Source organism: Anser anser (genome assembly GCF_964211835.1).
Source record: "Anser anser genome assembly, chromosome: Z".
NCBI lineage: Eukaryota > Metazoa > Chordata > Aves > Anseriformes > Anatidae > Anser > Anser anser.
Genome location: NC_139723.1, coordinates 52,463,548 through 52,482,347, shown reverse-complemented (window position 1 = coordinate 52,482,347; position 18,800 = coordinate 52,463,548). Strand labels below are relative to the sequence as shown.

At 35.7% G+C, this 18,800-nt stretch overlaps 1 protein-coding gene across 8 annotated transcripts in view; it reads right to left on the bottom strand.

Annotated features, from left to right (window-relative positions):
* BNC2 (basonuclin zinc finger protein 2) overlaps nucleotides 1–18,800 on the bottom strand; it is a 361,236-nt gene that overhangs the window by 259,663 nt on the left and 82,773 nt on the right. Inside the window, exon 1 of one of the 8 annotated variants that reach the window (XM_083816008.1) lies at nucleotides 1–4,015. This exon is cut by the window's left edge and continues 835 nt beyond it. The exons of the other annotated variants lie outside the window; for them this stretch is intronic. The gene's annotated coding sequence lies outside the window, so the exon portion shown is untranslated. Of the gene's footprint in view, nucleotides 4,016–18,800 lie in introns of those variants that run through there. 8 annotated transcript variants of the gene reach the window in all.

Genomic DNA, 18,800 nt, shown 5'->3' with positions numbered 1-18,800 from the left:
CTCTTAAAACTAGCAATACAGAAATGCACAAAGGGATGGGAAAGGTGATTACAGAAAGTCCAGGTAATTCCAATAGGAAAACCTATTCTGAAGAATGTGCTAAATAATGTAAATGCATCATATTTTTTTTCTAAATTCCATCATTATGTTCCTTTAAGTGTTAATTAGTTCGGTCAAAGGGTTAATACAAATAGTTCAAAATGACTAAACATTGAAAAAATATTCTCTTCTTTTAGTTCCAATTATTCTGTATTATTAATTAAGTTGTTAAAACATGCAACAGTTACTATCTTTTTAATGTTCAATAATATGTAAACTCTTTAAAGAGATTTTTGTTCCACGTCTCTGCTTTAGATATTAATCAAGAAAATAATTACAGAGGAATTTAGGAAAAAAAAAATCTACATGCATATAACTATGTACTGTACATGTACGTTCAACAAGGTCCAATTAGTTGGAAAGAATTTGCATTTCAGTTAGTATGAGCTAACAAGACTGTAGGGAGACAATGCAATTCTACTAGCAGGGCAAGAAAGAATGGTGTTTTCCTGTAAGCATTAATTCCCATAACTGATAATTTTAAAATGTTACTGATCTTTACAGTATTTGTTTTTCTAACATCTAGGAGTTCAGTATAAATGTTTATATTAACTGTACATGCAGCAGTGTCCCCCAGACTACCCCTGGGGAAAAAAAAAAAAAAAAAAAAAAAGATAAAAACTGTGAGCCCAGATTTATTTATTATTTCTGTCGATTTAGAATTTAAATTTCTTTTTAATGATAACTGTAAATTGATTATTTTAAAGGACTTCAACTTATATTTGGTGTTCATTCCAAGTATTTATTAAAGGTACTGGGAAAAGATTCAGAAGATCTTTACGTCTTTTCATGCAAATGTTACAGTTTTCAACTGTAAAGATGTATGTATGCTGTACACAATAGGTGACCTCATATCTGTATACACAGTTTTCCTAAATCTCTGTATCCTCAACTCACTTACTGTGTAGTACCTGTAATTCCTAGAGTTCATTTTGCTGCAGATGTTAACAGTTTCTGTAATTTGTAATGACAGTAAACTGGCCTTTGCTCTTCCCTTATTCACTATTCATTTCTAGGCTGGGTTAAGTAGATAGCTGGGTTAAAGATCAGTGGTTTTTCATGTGACACACTCTGGTATTCATCTAATAGCTCGTCAGGACAAAACTGTCCCTGTTCTTACCAAAATAATAAAAATGGTCCTCCACATCGCATGACAATCAGCCCTTGCTTGTGTTGAAATAACCAAGCTTATATAATTGGGTTGTTTTAAAGGCATTTTGTAATGGAATATTTGATACTGCTTCAAAAAAAGTATATAATTCACCAAGTAAGAGAGTATTCTTCTCTCTACTTGTCATTACAACATGTGAGCAGAGACCGTAACAATCATGCTTCCACTTTATCCATAGATAGCAACAAAGTTGTGAATTTTGTCCTATCAGGAATATAATCTCATACTTGAAAATTATGCAAAGCAGTCATGATGGTCATATTCAGAGAGGTGGTGATTCTACTGTGGAAATGTCATTCTTTATCATCCCCTTCTCCCTAAGAATTACGTAAGGGACTCGCTCTGCAACATCTGTTAGACTCTATGAAATGTTAACAGATGTCTAAAATGAAAAAAAGGGGGTGGAGGGGGGAGAATTAATAAAGGAAACCTCCTCTGAACAGATAATCCACCCAAATTTCCATATCCTAAAGAAAAAAAAAAAATTGGCAGCACTGTATTTTCTCTGAAACCTGTCATCCTTACTTTGTAAAACATTTTTTGTATAAGTTTTAATAGGTAACTTCTGACTTTTAACCAAAATGTATAGGACTAACTGATTATGTCATCTTGCAACAATGAGACTAAATACTTTTTAGCCCCCTGTGTTCCAAATGTCCTTGCTGAATCCTTCTTCTCTCTCTTATCAACAGTATTGTGCATTTAGGAATCTGTTTTTCACTTTGATGTGCATGCCGAATTCACACAGGTTCTAGAAGTGCCAAATCTATTTTTTAATCTAATTTTTAGGAAGAATCTTCAGGTCAAGTGTCCTGTATCCACACTTTCAGATAACCAAAGCACTGCAGAACTTTTCAATATCAGCAGAGTTTTTATCTGTATTTACAAATTGTATTTAAATCACATTTTCAAACCTTGCCTGCTCTAAGTTAGTCATTTGTACTTTTTTTTTTTTTGGTCAGATATTTAATTTCTTTCATAACACACATCATGATGTATGACATGACGGGACCTTTATCCTCAATGAAGACTTTTGATTTTAAGCCTAAAATTGTACATTCCTGTTACGAAAGCTTCAGTTCCCAGCAAGCTGTCACACTGTAACCGATCCTAATCACATCCTTGCCAAACTAGGTATCAGCAACCCATACCACAAAACCCTTACACAGACTGCTCTGTGTGACAGAACACTAGCAAGAATAAAGGTGAAAACTGTGACCTGCAGATAAAAATCATTAGGATTTTGTCACTCAGCCATTATGTTTTAACAAGTTACAGAAACAATAGAATAATCAAATATAGAAAAAGTAAGCATAGAGACATGCCAATGCCATCCATATATGCTATCCTTAAGTATTTAACATGATCACAGTGTGAATGTTGGCATCAGTGCACAGTTCCAGGTTTGGGGGATGAACATGGAGGATATTACACAAATTAAGGTTCTTATCAGCGGTAGGCATTGAACAATATATACTTCTGCTTTGTTGTTTTGGTTTGTTGTATGGTTTTAGTTTGTTATTTAAACAAACCAATATGGTCACCTGAAACTCCTTTAAGGGGAAATTACATCTATATTTCTTGACCTGCCTTGTAAGAGAGCGATGTTAACTTTACAAATTTTCCAGTTCAACAACAGAGTACACAAATGAAGCAGAGAGAAAAAAAGAATAACGATTACCAATGGTATACATACATAAATGACAAAATGCATGTGAAATGGAGGGACTAGATAGTTGTAAAAACAGGTAACAATGAAAACCTTGTAAAAACACACAATCTAAAACCAACTAATAGATTTTTTTTGATTGTACCCATCAAATTTTCTAAGTAACTACTTGCTTTTTCAAATGTATTCTACACATCAGCATGGCATTTAGCTAGTAACAACCACCATACAAATTTGGATAATATACTAAACTAAAAGGTTCATGCTCTTCTTGAGAGGGTTTTACGTGCCTACTGAAAATGTGTTCAAAACCCCTTAATTTGCAGGTAGGTAATCAGGGTGGCTTGTAGTGGTTTCACATCCAGTCTCCATATCTGTATTTGCATCAGTGTATCTTTTGACTTAAAACAAAAACAACCTATCTATTCTGACTGAATTCTTTATACCAAAATGTAAAATATCACCATGTTAAGGTATTAGATTCTGATTCAAAGCTCAGCAGATACAGCAAGTTCCAGATTACTCCAAGAAACTTTGATTAGAGATTAGACTGTGTATCTAATGAAATGTCCGTACGGTCCAACCCTGAAATAATAATATGATTCAAGCATTGTGTTGTGATTTACAAGGAATTAAAAAGGTTAGGGGGTACCTGACGTGCCATATAATAAAGGAAGATGCATAATATAAAGATAAATGTATTTCATTTTTGAAATAAAGTATTCCAAAATCAGTTGTGTCTGCTGAGAGATGTTTATGATTCAACAGAAATAGTTGAAAGCTCACAGCAACTGCTAAACTAACACCACAACAACCAAAACTAGGTAAGTAATTGAAAAAGAGAATTCAAATACTTTAATCAAAAAAAAACAACACACCTGTACATCCATGGATTATCACCATACTGTTATACAGGTGCACTACCATATTACCACATCTTTCAGCTATTGATTATCTGGGGTTAAGCTTGGTTTTTATTTTTAACATATTATTAAATTTAGCAAGTTTTACTGTTAATTTCTGAAAAAATATCCTAAAATTTTGGAAACTGTCTGCTGAACAGTAGTTTTGCACAAGACTTTTACAAATTACAAAGCAATTCATCCTCTGGTAGTTAATTTTATTATTCTCATCCTTTTAGTAAACTGTCTATGTAACAAGCAATGACTTTGGATCCCACAACAGCCTAAAGGGTTTAAGTCTAGGCTAGCTAAGCCTATGATCTAATTATTTGATAATACAATATATTGTGCCAAATACTGGTACAATTATTTGGTGTCTAAAACATAAGTCTGTCATAATTAAATACGTAAACTGACCTAAAAATCTATTTTTTTTTTTTTTAATAGAACAGCTGAATTTTAGATGGCTGAAAAGACACTTCATGCACAAATGCAAGACTGAATTAAGAGCAGCTATGTTTTTCTAATTACTGACTCACTCACAGCACACAGAATTGCCTGAACTGCCCAGTGTCCTACTAGCTCTCTGGACAATTAGCAAAAGCTGCATTAGCAAGATCTCTGCAGCCTCTGTCTCACTTCTCTCTAGAGGACAGGGGAAATGATGAGCTCCATCACCTGGCCAGCAGCAGCAGCAGCGGCCACAAAGTCACCTCAGGGACTTGGACGAAGATTCATCTGCAGCCTTGGCAGCAACTAAAGTATGCCTTACTAACAGACAGTCACACGACCACACACTGGCACAAAGTCCTTTCATTAAGAGCTGTTGTCTAAGTGACCTGTCACAGAGTTTCATAAAGCAGCATTAATACTGTGGGCCAAAACGAGATTGATCTTTGAGCTTCGTGGTCTCCTGTTGACAACAATGCATTATAAAACCAATACTAAATACTTTATAAACAGGTCTCCCTCCAGTGTATTAGAGGAACAGTGCATATTTCATGCCCTATAGTTAGGTAGCCACATATCCATCAGACAATTAAATAATTTATAAGATACTCAGAAGTGCAATAAGACTCAATAAACTTTTAAATACTTACAGGCTACCATTTTGTTTGAAAACATACAAAAGATAAGATACCTGCTCACCTGCTGAGTACAGAGCATCAGTAAAATTCAATTTTTACAACAACTTTTCAACTGAAATACTCTTATTCCACACAAACAAATCTGGCTCTCCACTCACTTAAGAAAAAAAAGGACACTTCTCACTTTCAAAATTTTTTTTAACAAATATTTACTACATTACTTTTGTTATTTTATAATTCAGCTTCCTCTGCTTGGCATCATGCTTCTTTTCTGTCCTTTTGTATGCTCTGGCCAACATGGCTGCAAGAATCTTCTCTGCAATGCCTGCCATCTGGAACCACCCTGCTGCATTTCTCTCCCTCATTCTCCATCTATTTTCAGCCTTCATCTGGAAACAATATGTCTCTGTTCTCATGACTATGTCTCTTAACTTCTAGTAAAAATAAAAAAAATAAAAATAAAAAAAAACTTTTTAATTTTATTAACTCTGCACAGTGTTTTGGAGATAAAGTTTGTGTGAAAGATACTATACAAAGACATTTCTTTATTAAATCACAAGATTGCAGGGACAGGGCTTATGATAAAAAGTGAACTAAAAATACTTCCTTTTCTTTTAAATTTAATATGCAAGAGTTTGGTTGAATTTTTTAGCAAGTGACTTCAGCTTAAAATGAAAAAAATATTCTTAAAAAAATATATATTCTTAATATTAGGAATTCATTCACACTTTCAGGAATATAAATAATGAGTTAGCCTGGTTTTCAAAAGTTGTGGGAAACATGCCGTTCTTAAAGACAATGACATCTGAGAATGTTCAGCACATTTGGAAAACAGTCAGGATATATGCTTCTCTTTTCTACCTCATGGAGAAGGTGTTCCCTGTGTTGCTCCCATAGTGGATAAAGAGACATTAACTGCCTATAAACACTGAAAGCACTTTTCTATGATACTTGCATGTGGTTTATGCCAGCAAGGTAGGACAAACGAACAGGTTGAGCTCCTACAAAATTAAGATGGTACAGGACAAATAAGTTTGTTATTTCTTTGTTTCATCTTCAAAACACCAAAATGATGGAGAGTCTAAAATTCTCATTTATAAAAAATATCTGAATCTCTGTTAAAATGAAACTCTTAACAAGAATTTCATATTGTTTCCGCCCTTCTGAGCTGGATGTCTTTATTTATTTTTTTTGTAACTCTCCTTAAAAACTGAAATTTCTACTCTGGGAGTAGTTCCCAAACCACCACAGGCGTGGACCTTTGTGTAGTATTGCGGATGCCATGGTTTCACAGACAGGCCACATTAATACAGGATAGCAAGCATCTGGAACCCACAGTTGTGTGCGCTCCAGCCCCAAAGCACCCACAAGTCTATGCCAATTCAAATCCCTATTCCCAGCCCACAAATGAACCACACTGGTTTTCTTTAGGAGCCAGACCTGAAATTGAAGGTTTTCTCCATTCACACAATTGAAGAAAGAGACCGAATATTGGGGGGAAAGGGGCAAACATGCTCTAAAAGAAAGTTCCTACCTTGACTTTCACACACTGCCTACTTTGGGTGCACTGACTCACAAGGAACTTAAAAGTGCTATTTATAAACATTTTGTTTTTACACTAATTGCAACAGACTTACAAGGCTGACACCAAGGAAGCATCTACAAGTCTATTTGTTATGGACAGGCCATGGATGGGGGTCAGGGGTTGTTGAAGGATGGGAGAAAATGGGAGTCAAGGGTGTTTCAGATAATACTGTTGTTACTTATGCCCTTATATGTAGGATGCTCCTCTTTGGCCTGCATCTATAAAGCATGAAGACATTTTTTGCCACCATTCTGCTACACCTTCATCACACCTTCACATAACACATACACAGGTGCACATACACCTTCAAGACTATCAGAAGCTTTATTACATATATGATGGATACGTATTAACACATCCCCCCATCTACTAAAATATCTCCCTTCCTTTTCAGGACAATTGTTAGACCCCTCTGAAGCCAGACAAGGAAAAGCAGGTACTTCCAAGATACTTTGACCTGAAAGATTTAAGATCTCTCACTCTGTAGTAATGGATCCTAGAACAAAAGACTCTGTTTGTTTTTCCTTTTTGTCCCTGGTATGTGGATGTTTCAGCCTTTTTTTTGTACTACATACAAATCAGGAGCTGCAGCTTTTGGACACAAGCATTTTACCACTTGAGATTAAATTATTTTTCTTACTGCTTTTAATCTGAAAACAGGACTTGCAAGAATTTGTGTGGTACATGAATGTCCCTTTAAAAACTTGCTAATTTTTCAAGAGAATTCTTTCTTCTTTGTGCCAAATACATCTAGGAAACATAGGCAAAGTCCAATCACAGCAAGGAGCAATAGTTCCCTAAACAACATGGTTACTTGGAAAATGTGAAGAAAGGACACTAAATCAACTAATTTCTCAAACAGATGGGTGAAGCGAGGTGAAGAAAGCCTGCCCTCAAAGAGCATTCACCTTCATTTATTCATACGTTCTGAGGGAGGAGGAAGACACAGGGCAAGGAAATGCTACAGAATGGCAGAACACCAGTGATACCCACCAACCTCCCTCAGGATGATAGCAGTTAAACCCACTCTCCCTCCCCTCCCCAACATCAGTCTGACTGTTTCAGTTTCCACTGAGATTAGCAAAGCTGAGCAAACCATTACAAACATTAGTTTAAGTTTAAACAGCTGTTGGATGCTAAAGACAGAAGTACACAGACAGCCATTAACTGTGCAGGATAATTGTAGTATGGTACCCATCAATTCTCCTTCATCCAGCTCACTTCCACGATACCTGTGATCAGGTTAAAAGTCAATCATAACAACAACAACAACAAAAACACTTTAGGAAACTAAAGGATATTTGTAAGTAGGAAATAACCTGGGAGAATTTTGGTGGTCAATGCTTTTTTTTTGTCCAAAGCTTTTAAAAAAAAGCTTTTGAAATTTTAACGGCTGATGGGCTACCGATAACCATTTCTAAAAAGGTAATACCCAGATCAACAAGTTTAAAGCAGCACAAAAGCATACCACCCTCCACTCTGATATTAAAACAATAAACTAAAGCAAAACCTGATGAGTATGGATTTTCAACCTACTAAAATATATTTTTTTGTCTCACTGAAGTTGTATTAGGAGCAAAAAAATAGCATCTTAAGTAAAACTGCAAAAAAGAAAGTATGACTTATTTTGCTTAAAAGATGAAATTTGTCTTAGGAGCACATTCTGATGGAGTGAAAAATTCTGACTTAAAAATACAAAAAATTGCCTTTTTTCTCTTTTGCTAGAAGACTGATCCTCTAGGATTGACCCTTCTAAAAAAGAAAAATCTCAGTGAGTTTTAAATCAAAGAGACTAAAAGAGTAAAGCAGTGTAGAAATTTTAACAATGAAAACTTTTGCTATATTTCTACTCCCTTCTCACATTCAAGATTAATGCAAGAAGAAATGAGAAAAAACTAAAAACCTGCCAAGCCAAGCAAAATCAGGGCACAAGCAGGCTTATTTGCTTTGCAGGTCACTTTTCAAAAGGAATACAGGATAAGCATCAATGTAAACACATGGAAGACTATATAATGTCATACACTTGACTTAACAGCTAACCGTACAAATGCAATTGAGGTGACAAGAACGCCCAGAAAGCATCAAAGAAAACATCATCTGTTTCCTGACAGATAATGTAAAGTTCCTACAAAAATATGTAATTTTTTAAAAAATTATTTAAGAAATGAACCTTGAAATCACAATTTCTATATTGATGTGCATGTTCCTGCAATCACACTATCAACTCCCTATCAGAGGGACTTTAGTCCCAATCACACTATCAAATCCCATACCTATACATGAAATGGGAATCTATTTCTGCACTTTTCTCAATCAGTGACTTACCACTACGTCTTATACCTGATTATTTTTTTAAGTGACTTTACTTAAGTTGACTTTTCTCCTTTTTATTTTTTTCCCCGAACACACTCATGATTTCAGAAAGAGTAATTAAAATCCCCAGACATTCATTTAGAAATGCTATACTTCCCATCCTTTCTCTCTTTTTTGACTGCTGTCATGACAGTTTTAGTTATCGCCATGAAGAGATCAAACTCACAAAAATTAATAAAGTAATCTTTCAGTATCCTAACACATTGTGTTAAGCCCACTTGAGACTTAAAGTTTATTTCTGATCTTTGATAAAAAAGAAAGCATTGCTGCTTATCTGGCAAGTTGGGATCATATACTTGTGTACACATGCACAGCAGCTGATTTTCACAAGGTATGTAGCAACAGATGCTTTGTTTTTCAGATCAGAACCAAACCCACAGAATCTTGCATCACTAATTTCTTGGCTATGCCATTGTTTCTTATAGTTAGAAGTTTATATTTCATACTTGCTCTTGAGTAGAAATCCCTTTAAGAAAATAAAATATTTTGAATTTTCACTAAAGACAACTTCTCTCAGGATTATTTGCACGGGAATTGAAAGAGAGCTTCATTGCTGTTAGATGCACCCTATTTGTATTAAAAAAAAGTCTAGAAGACTTAAAACCAAGCTCAGCCCATCTCCCTCCTCCAGCTGTGCTGGGTGTCATACAAATAAAAGGAAGACAGAGTTCCTGTGTAGAAAGGTTTATAGCCTGAATAATCAAGAGAGACAAAAGATAGAAGAAAGGAAGTATCTCATTTTGATTTTTACTATTGGGAAACTGATACATAGAGCTGGAATTTTAAAGAGTACTTCACACCCATAGTTCATGCCAAATTTTCAAAGAGCCAAGAATATCAGGTATCAGACTACAAATTTAAAAGAGAATTACTGGTGTGATGCTTCACCAGAACTTTAAAATGAACTAAATGTAGAGTTCATAGTTAGCCTGCAAATGAAACAATATTATTGAAAAAATATATAAAAGTTTTACAAAAACTGTAAAAATACTGTTGGTGTCCTCCCCTCTCCTGAGCGCACACATGTTTTTCAACCACCTCAGATACTAATTTCACTCGCTGTCTCTTACGACTCACTAAATTCAAGACATGTACTTTCTATCACAACATAGAGACAGCAATTAGAAGCACACTGAAACTGCTGTCAGGTTGTCTTCCTAATCCTGAACGTGACTTGATCACTGCAGGTCAAGTGCATGATTTGATACTGATGCCTTGGAGGACAAAGTCAATGGCTTTACAGTTTTGTTGCTGTTTGTTTCACACAGTAGCATCAAGATTCACTAATCCTCTAACAAGTAAAACATCAGAGACTGGCAAGTAAATAAAATAGGTGGAGGAAAAGCTTATATATAACACTAGAAACTGCACGTTGCAGTTCATTCACATAGCTGCCCACTTCTAAAAACAATTTTGGAGTACATTTCATTAGAATCTGAAATGCATGTTTCTAGTGATTTCAATATACATTTGATTTACAAATTCCAGTAAAAATGTGCCACAGCTGGCAGAATAAATTACTATAATAAATCATTATTAAATAACAGTAAATCTTTAGAATGGCATAATGTCTAATAAAAAATATGCATGCAAAAGTGAATATTTGTGGAGAAACATTCTTCATACAGTGGAAAATGAATTACAAAACTTACCATCCTGGTAGTACAGTATAATTCAACAAGTAAATGCAGGAATAAAATTCACATAAATAGCGCTTAATCTACTCCGATTTCATGTTAACAACTGCATCTGAACAAATTGCATGGTAAAGGGTGATGGTAAAAGCACTATATTTCAGGTCTTTTTTATGTTAAACGTTCACATTTCTGGTAGAAAACTCCTGCTCTTGCAATGTATCATCAGAGCAGAACATTTACATTCCAAATACCAAGCAAACATTGCTAACTGTAGCACTGGATTTTTAGAAACATTTTCCAAGTTTCAGGTGTTTTTTACAGAAAAAAAAAAAAAATCGTTTCATCTTAACCTGTGTTCCTTCTGATGTGCAGCAGATGGACATTTACTGTAATCCATTACTGCAGAAATCAGCTGAAGAGCTATTTGCTCGTTCCAAAACTTCCCATGCCTTATTTAGCTCTTACAAGACTTCATTTGTCAAAGAGCAGACACAGTGCTGATGTCGCATCCAATGGCGCATTTCTATAGTCAAGATGAGCTGCAGCACAGCGACAGGCCCAAAAGTACCTCGCTGCAGAGTGTGATTGCTTCTACTGCCCCTTGGGATGGGTAAATTATTAACTGACACTTTCACAACTGAAGAACTGCCTAAGATAAACCCATTAAAACTGTTAGCCTACAGAACACTTCACACTCCTGGTTTGTTAAATCTTTGTCAAAGTCATCATTTGGCTGAGCTTTTTAAATATACATATGAGTCTATATAAAACCTATTTATAAAACTTTCAATCATGAAATGGAAGTTTCCTCTACCTTTTCTTGTCTCATTTTCTTTAGCTGAACGAAGTGAACCTTGCAGTTAGTGGAGAGACTGCTTAGGAGTCAATTATAAAGTAGGAATGACAAAGGCTTATCAAAGAGAGAAATACACTAAGCGCTATGATTCACCTGATTAACTGAACTTACAAAATTCACTCCAAAGACATGATAAATAGGTAATATAGGAAGACTGCACCACAACCAACAACCATGTACAAATTGGACACAGTAATACAATGTCAGCTTATGATGGTTGCTGGAAAATTTACCAGCTCAGACATAAAAACGTATTAACTCAAAAGAAGAATAAAAATGATTTTCATGAATATTTTAAAAAGTTTCTCAAATGAGGTGACAAATTTTGCGAAGCTAAACCAAAAGTCCTTTGATTTTACATACACCTTTCTTCTTATCTTTATGAATGCTAAAGGGAAGCATGGCATTAACATTAAAATCTGAACTAGCTGACTCCAAAAAAAAAGACAGACTATTACAATTACTTCACTATCATTTGTAGTCTGGTCCAGATTTTACTTTTACCCGAGGAAGCCGACACAGAAGTAACATTTTGCATGCTGATGTATAATAGTACTTCCAGTATAAAATTTATTTATCCCCAATACATACTGTACACTCAACTACCATACTGCCCTACTACCTCAAAAATGAATTGATGAATCATATAGGAAGCAAAACTGTTTAACTAGCAAATTTCTGCTTCATTCACAGACAAAGTTGCCATGGGCGCTCCCTCTTAAGTGAGCACGGAAGAAAAGCCATACTATAACTCCAAATCCAACCACACTTGCCATAACATGATCATGAAACTGCACGCAATTAAAATGGTTTGTAGACAGTAAGAACACGCCTGAACATTATGGGTATGCATGGAAGGAATGGAAAAAAAATTTAGTGAGGTACCTTTTGTAGTGGATTAAGCAGCAAACCAAGAAATAAACAGTGCTGCAGTCTAATCCAGACCAATTTAATGGCATATCATACAACCTTTCCACAGAGAAAAATATACAGTCTCTGCTACAGAGGTTCATTTTTGGGGAGCCTGATTTAATGTTCATAGGTACTGATTTGCTGTTCCAGTTGACTTCTGTCACAGCTGTGAATGGTTACAGTAATCAGAGCCTGACAGGTCCTAAATCAGGAAACCAAATTTACAAGTCACTTCTGAGGATGTGACTTTAAACTGTATAAAGTGGGAATTATGCTTCAGCTACCTAATAGGGATACAGCAAAGATTTACATTCAAAAATGACTTTATAAATGCAAATGACTTGTGCAAGTGACAAATATTATTTTAAGAATATTAAGAATGAGTATTTTACCCTACTGGATGCACAGTTGGGTTATCACACCTGCCTAACAGGCATTTTCAAAGGCATTTATCCAGTATCTGCCTAACCACTACGTGCGTGTGTCTATCTGTGTGTGTGTGTATACAGGTACCCAAACAGTATGACACACACACAGAGTCGCTCCTGTTAAAATTTCTCTTTTCCAGCCAAAAGGGAGTGTCTTTTTTTATTAACTGGAATTCACCCTGAAGCTCAGAAGGAATTTTGAGGGGGCAGGACTATGGCTACACTCTTTGTTTTATCCACACTGTTCTGTATTCTTTCTGATAATTTGAGATAGGTAACTAAATTACAGGCTCATAATTTCATCAAGGGATTCTGATGATCATAAAACCCACAGAAGTGTAGTCTGAAGTATGACACTATAATCCACAGATAAATTCCTAATGCACATACACATATAAATAGTGAAATGTATGCCTTATTTTAGTGTAAAATAATATGATCCCAATCTCTTCTTTGCACCTCATGTCCTAACTACTACTTCATTCATCGGCTTCTCTACCCTCCTTTCAGCTTTCCAGTTTCTACACAGCTGCATAAACCATAATCCCAAGCCTATTATATTCAAAACTTTCCAACCATGTTGCTTGTATCTGTCCCTACCACTGTATGAGGATTATGACATCTGCTGCATTATCCCCCAGAAGTTCCTCTGCCCCTTCAAAGATACTATTATTGAAGTAGAAGTATTCAGAAATGTTGTTCTCCTGTCCTATGGACCAAAGTATACGATGTTACCCATGAATTTCTAATTGCTGATTTTCAAAAATTGTGAGAGTGACATCAAGACTTGCATTGCCACATGAAACATCATGAGGCAAATACCAAACAATGTCTCTTAAGCTTCTGCAAAGAAAGTATTCTCCCTTATTCAGAATTCAGGTGGTATGTAGCTTCATACAGTACATACCACACACTTAACCACACTTTTTAACAAAGTGGCAGCATAACTATTCATGTGCATATCCATGAAAGCAAGAGCATTACAGTCTCTTGGGGGAAACCCCCAAATGCCAATATTTCACTGCGACAAGTTGCAGCAGGTAAGACCCTGAGAAAGTATTTCCTCAGAGAAGTGATGTTCCAACTTTAAGAAGGGGCTGCAGGTATTGGTGAAGAGACTCCTCCAACTTTGAAATGTTCTATATTCGACTCCTGAGGCTTTCCTCCTGTGTGAAATGAAATAGCACAATCGTCATCACTAACAGCACAGGATATAAGGAGAGAGAGAGTCTCCCTTTAAGTAGAGATAAAGTGTCAGAAAAGGCTATGTCCTTTATCAGAGTATTTGGCATGAAGGAAAAAATGGCCATAATTTATGCACACAAGTTCTTCAGACTTCTCAAGGGGTTAAAAAGGACTCTCTTTAACATGGCGAACATCAAAAGCTTACAGAGGACAAAGGAGCTATGCAAGGAAAAAAAAAAGCCACTAACAAGTGAGAACCTATTTCTTTGAATAAAAATAAGCATCTACCTGTAAAACACAAGATGAACAATTTGTTTCTATGCCATGCGTACAAACTGTGTGTTACAGGTAGTTTCACCAATTTCACAAAGCAGGGTTACAGAGATTGCTCTTAACATCCAGAGTCACAAACACACCATTCATGGACAAAGCACCTGGCGAAGTGATCACGGTAACTTACAGATACAAAAAGGAAGCATGGGTGGCAGCGTTGGTTTGTTTTAAGTAAAATTAACATACTGAGAAAAAAATGTTATATTCTATCTCAGCAATCACAAAACTGGTCGCACAGCAAATGGAGAAATAACTTCCTGCTGTAAGCTAGATTCTTATTTGTACATATCACACCTTAGGGTCTTCTACTATGAAAACGCAAGGATCTTCCTTGGAAGACTTGCGACAGAAAATGACTAGAAAAAGTAACATAACACTAATATGCAGCAATATTTTTGAGTATTTATTTGAGTAACAGAGTATGTGATTGGCATTAAAATATGGCTGAATGTTGCTTCCTAATAAAAGTTAAAACTCGCTCTCTTCCCACCCACACAAAGTAATTTTGTTTAGAAACCTTCATTTCTTCTGGCCTTAGCCCATATGAGGGGTGTGTGATGCATTTGGTGCCAGTAATTGCTTCCATACAATACAAATGTTTTAAAACATTTTGCATACTTGTTATGATTATGCATGACATTTATATTGTATTTAAAACTCCAATGGGTTTGCGGATTTTATTTTTGCCTATAGAAAACAAAGACACAGCACAGAATGTTCCTCTAGTCTATCTAAGAGAACTAAGTCAATTTTATTTTCAGTTAATACTCTATGAACTCTTAGCCTCTCAACATTTGTTTTTTCAATTGAAAACAAAAGTATGTACATTAATGGTAAAGCTATGGGAGCTATGTACACAAGTTTGATTGCATATACATTCACATAGCACATGAAATTGGACAGTTAGTCAAATAGCTGTGCTTTAGCAATTATACATATGGTAGCTGCTGGCAGAAAAAATTATCCCTATTCTGAAAAACATCTGCGTAATCCTTATCCCCACAGATATGCATAGTTGTTCAATCCCTTAATTTTACAGGTGTAAGATTATCCAGATATAGTTTTCAAGAATTAAGTCTTTTTTGAGGGAAATTTAACATATTACAATATTTCTTTTATAAGTACAATGCTATATATGTCTCAAATCACTGATCAAAGTCTCAGCATGTCTAATGATATATTACTTCACTTTAAACATACTTTTTTCTTACAACAGCCAGTTTTAATCTATGACTTTAGACAACAGCTGTATACTGAGTACTCTACTATCTAAATAACTAAGTCTCAGATTTCCTTCAACTGAAATCATGGGAAATTAAATTAAGTATACACATCATACAGCAGTCTTTTCATGAGATCCTCAAACTTTTTTTTTTTTTTTGTAGTCCCGATACAGTAAAGTAAATATGAACCACTCCATTAACCTGCAAATTCATCTCTTTCACCCTGCACCTTCCACCTCACGGATGGCCCTTCCCTCCTTCATTCCTTTCTGTCTTGGAGATGTCACTGTTGGCACTTTAAACGCCAGCTGCAAGAACACAGTGAATAAATAATCCATCTAACATGACACTGATCTGGCATCACAGACAAAGCATACGCACCTGGACTCTGATGAAAGTTTTCAGTTTTCTAGCACAGCCATCCCTGACTGGTTGACAGTCACAAACGGCCTGTCTTCTTGTTCAGTGTATTCAGTAGTATCATAAAGCCAACGTTCATCAACCTTGCAATATTTAAGTGCTTACCAGGAGACAGATGATGAACAGTAGCAACTGAAAACCATTATTAGCCCCTCATGTTTTTCCAACACACAGGGAAAGGTGATTTTTCCACAGCTTTCCACCAACCACTTTCAAATAATCCTTATTTCTGTCCTCCATACACACCAACTTAATTCCAAATCTGTCATGGCCACACATGGCCTCTTTTGAATTCCAGTTTCATCAACCACACTGAAAAGAAGGAACAGAACACTTGCTTTTGCCTTTAGATAGTCTCTCTGTTCAGATTCTTCAGTTTCAAAAATTCTTAAATTAAGATCATCACAAAGAATACAATTCTCAATTTAGTGAGGTTCACTTAGTCCTACTCTAATTTTGTAAACATTTGTGCTCTGCTCCACAACTTGCAGGTTTATTACAGCTGTGTGATGCACTCTTCCTTCATTATGGGGGTTCATTCCAAGTATTACAAAAAATTACTTTGGCCTTAAAGAAATCTCTCTGCAAAGGCTAAGGACTCTGACACACATATATATATATATATATATATATATATGTATGTATATTTCTATGTAATGCAGAACTGTTAAAAGACATTCTGAAGTTAAATTACCATTAAAAAACAAACAAACAAACAAACAAACAAAAAACTCCACACATTAAATTGAACAAAAAGTATCACATTGCTTACATTTTAAAGGACTGACACTTTTTGTAGCAAGGCTTCAATGAGCGTATACCTGTGCCATTCCACTCAACAGGGTTCAACTATACTAATTCTCTGGGAACGTATGTATTATCACCTAGCAGATGGCTGTGAAATGTGGCTTTCCAAAGGAATTATCACTTCTCTTTCTTCTTTGCTGTAGACAGAGTCAGAAGTAAAATAAAAGACTCAGATTCCCAATGGAGGAGATGAGTCCTAGGCTCCCACTCTTAACAGCAGCTGCTCCAAGTAGGAAGCAGCGGTTATCCTGCTGCAATGTCTTTTTACCAGAAGTGAATATAGGTATTTCAAGAGAAATCCAAACATTTGAAAGCTACATATATCACTTCAAGTGCCTCAAATTATGGTTGGCATGATCCTAGACTGCAGGGAAGGACAGTGTTTTCTATGCAGGTGCTAGCCTGTTGTGTTTAGCTTCAACCTAGGAGCAAACTTCCGTGTAAAACAAATTCCTCTTGAATTCAATGTGTCAGCAGATGATGGAGCTTAACTCAGTCCTGCTCACAAGTACTGGAAGTGAACATCTGAACAGTGTTACCTATGATCAGTTAACCCACATGAGGAAGTGCTAAACGTAAGTGACCTTTTAAGGCTGCTGAAGGCAAGCAATGGATTTGGTGTTTTTCTGTATGTTCAATTGGGAAAGCTAATGTTAATTACAAATGAAGTTCTAAGGCTCTAATCACGCCTACACATATATAAATGATTGTTTCTACTTTCTAGTAGGTAATTTCTTTATATGACCGATAACAGTGTTTAAACTATCATTATTTGACTACAGAACTTCAAAGACTTTTACCTCAGGGGAAAAAAAAACTAAGAAACTAAGTACAAGCTAATGGAAAACACAGAAGAGAGATTCATAGTTGAAGGGGCCTCAATTTTCATTTTAACATATTTAATGACTGTTGAGCAACAAAATCTCAGAAAACCAAGATGAGAATACACCCTGAAGAATCCTAATTCCTAGGCTCAATAGGGGATATTCTTAACTAATTCCTTACTGTGTCCTATTACAATTAGATATTAGAAAGAGATGTAAACAATTTTACATTTCACCCTCTGTGGCAGATTTCTTGGTTTTAATGTTTTCTATCAGAAGTTTAATGTTCTTTTAATGTAGAGTTTTTTTCTTGAGCAATATATCATATTTAACTCTGTAACTATCAATCAATATTCCTTTTAATTGAGGTTAATTTCTTTCAACTTTCCATAAACTTCCCCTTGGAGCACTGAGGGTTCTTGCACCTGCTGAAGAGCTTCAGCTTATTTCACAAACCTGAATTGTCTTCTTCCCTCACTCATAGACAGGATTGTCCCCATTTTTTTTAAGACAGTGCTAAAACATGATATAAATTAGGCAGCAGCTTTAAAGCCATGTCTGACAGCACAGAAAAGAGAAGAGAAAGTAGAGCGGGGAAAGAACATGGTGAAAAAGAAAAAAAAAAAGCAAAAGATCCCCCCAAATTATATTGAATAGCTTTTAATGTTACAGATATTTGGAGCAGAAGCTCTAGAATAGGATAGTAAATAGAACAGGATAGTAAATAGAATAGAATAGAATAGAATAGAATAGAATAGAATAGAATAGAATAGAATAGAATAGAATAGAATTAGTCCAGTTGGAAGGGGCCTCCAAAGATCAATTATGCCAACTGCCTGACCACTTCAGGGCTAACCAAAAGTTAGAATGTTATTGAATGCCTTATCCAAATTCCTCTTGACCACCGACAGGCACAGGGCATCAACCACCTTGCCAGGAAACCTGGTCCACTGTTCATTTAAAGCACAGTTAAAGTGAAAAGGTATAAACGTGCCTTTTTCATACACACAAAGGTATACAAAACCATCTTAGTTATCTCTCCAAAATAGAGAAATGTAGGAGGAAACTGATGTAAGGATGCTGGCAACCTGCTTTGGCATGGGGTTGGACCCAATGCTCTCTCGAGATCCCTTCCAACCCCTACAATTCTGTGATTCTGTGATTCTGCGATTCTCTTGCCCAGTACCATTTAACAGATCTGGAGTTAGGGCAGGACCAGTTCACGTTCTGTCAAAGAAGGTGCTAAAAGAATAACTACTTTGTCAGCTGTTCCAATGGTCAGTCACTA